The sequence below is a fragment of the Arachis hypogaea genome, chromosome 8 (genome assembly GCF_003086295.3).
Source record: "Arachis hypogaea cultivar Tifrunner chromosome 8, arahy.Tifrunner.gnm2.J5K5, whole genome shotgun sequence".
Classification (NCBI taxonomy): Eukaryota; Viridiplantae; Streptophyta; class Magnoliopsida; order Fabales; family Fabaceae; genus Arachis; species Arachis hypogaea.
The window spans coordinates 4,783,175-4,785,251 of NC_092043.1; the positions used below are offsets into that span (position 1 = coordinate 4,783,175).

Below are 2,077 nucleotides of genomic sequence, written 5' to 3' on the forward strand. Positions count from 1 at the left end.
TACCCCATGTGCAAACTTCACTAATCTATCTTCCATTTGTAGAGCTATTCTTATTGGTTTCAGCTTTTTGATTTGTAGCTTCTTCATCATGGACAAAGACATGAGATTGATGCTTATCCCTAGATCGCACAATGCCATCTCAAGAGTGGTGGTTCCAATGGTGCATGAAATTTGGAAGCTCACTAGATCCTTTAGTTTCTTTGGTATATTTCCTTGAATGATTTTACTACACTCCTTGGTCATAACCACTATTTGATCTTTTTTCAACAATCTTTTCTTAAACAACAACTCCTTCATGAATTTAGCATAAAGCGCCATTTGCTCCAAGGCTCTATGAATGAAATATTGATTTGTAGCTTCTTGAATACCTCCAGAAATTTGGAGTATTGCTTCTCTTGGTTCTGTGCTTGAGCCTTTGAGTGATTCAAATTCTTGGTTGGTACGCCTTTACTGCTTCCTTCTCTTGCTTTTGTTCTTTCTTCTCTTCTATCTCCATAGGCTTCATAACTTGCTCTTCAATTTTCTTTAGGGGTTCTTTACCAATTATCTTCCCACTCCTCAGGATAATAGCCTTGCATTCTTCTCTAGGATTGGGCTCAGTGTCACTTGGGAAGGCGTTGGAATATGTTGTTGCTGATTGCTTAGTGATTTGTCCCACTTGTACTTCTATGTTCCAGTTGGAGGCTTCTTGGTTCTTAAAGTTTGCTCTTGTCTTATCAATGAAGCTCCTAATTTACTGCATGAAAGTGGAAGTTGATTGTGCCAATGTGGATGTGCATTGTGATAATTTCTCTACCACAGCTTCAAGGGAAGAGAGTTTTTGAGAGTTTTGTGGTTGCACTGGAAATGCTTGTTGTTGAAGTGGTGCATTGAAGTTCTTTTACTCTTGGTTTCTCCAACCAAAATTTGGATGATCCTTCACCCTAAATTGTATGTCTTTGAGAAAGGGTCATTCTGTGGTGGTCTTGAAAAGTTTTTCATGCAGTTCCCTTGCTCTATGGATGGTTGGTCTCCTTGCAGTACATCACATCCTTTATTCTTGTGGCCTCCTCCACATAAGTCACAAGTAACAACTTGTGTTCCCATTGTGAACACTTGCATGTGCCCCATTTGTTTTGTTACTAAAAAGATTTGTTGAGATATCATCTTGTTTTGTGCCAACAGTGTGTCTAATGTGCTCAACTCCATCACTCTTCTTTTCATTGATCTCTCTGCTGAGTACATTTATTGATTGTTGGCTATTACTTATATTAACTCCAGAGCTTCTTCAGTGGTTTTTCTATGCAATGATCTGCCTACTGATGAATCAAGCAAGGTTCTGAAAAGCGTGGGTGACTTCGTCATAGAAGGTTTGGAGTTATAACCAGTCGGGAAATATATCATGAAAGCACTTTCTCATCATATCCTTATATCTCTCCCAGGATTCATAGAAGGACTCTCCATCTTTCTGGGTGAAGGTTTGAATATCATGTCTTAACCTGGCTAATTTCTATAGTGAAAAGAATTTGGATAGGAATTTATTAACCAAATCATCCTAAGTTGCTATACTATCCAGAGGTTGGATCTGGAGCCACTACTTTGCCTTGTCCCTCAGAGAGAATGGGAACAACCTTAGTTGGATGGCTTCGAGAGAGACCCCATTATCCTTTACTATGTGACATATTTGTAGGAAGTTGGATATGTGCATATTTAGATCTTCTTGAGGGTTCCCACTAAGCTGACCTTGTTGCACCAGTTGGATGAAAGTGGGCTTCAATTCAAAACCATTTGCTTGTACATTAGGTCTCACTATGCTGCTTTCATAAATTTCAGAAGTGGGAGCAGTAAAGTCACTAAGTTTCTTTCTGGCATTATTTGGCTCATTTGCCATCCGCTCCTCTTCTTCTCTTGGTTAGTTAGGAAATCATAGCATCACGGTTTTATCCATGTCAGTTAGGCTAGAAATGATACTAATAATAACTCGCTATAGCTTTGAAAAGTGCATCTCAATGAGAAATAGGCTATCAGTTAGGTTGGCGTCCCTGCATTAGCAATATCTATCCGCTTTGCTAGGCAGTAAAAAAACATCTTGGGGCTT

General features: G+C 39.1%; 1 non-coding gene across 1 annotated transcript; it reads left to right on the forward strand.

Annotated features, from left to right (window-relative positions):
* Positions 1-1,373: 1,373 nt before the first annotated feature.
* Positions 1,374-1,480, forward strand: LOC112708623 (small nucleolar RNA R71). Its single transcript, XR_003156469.1, has one exon. It is a non-coding gene; the product is annotated as a small nucleolar RNA R71 (small nucleolar RNA).
* The last annotated feature ends 597 nt before the right edge of the window (positions 1,481-2,077 follow it).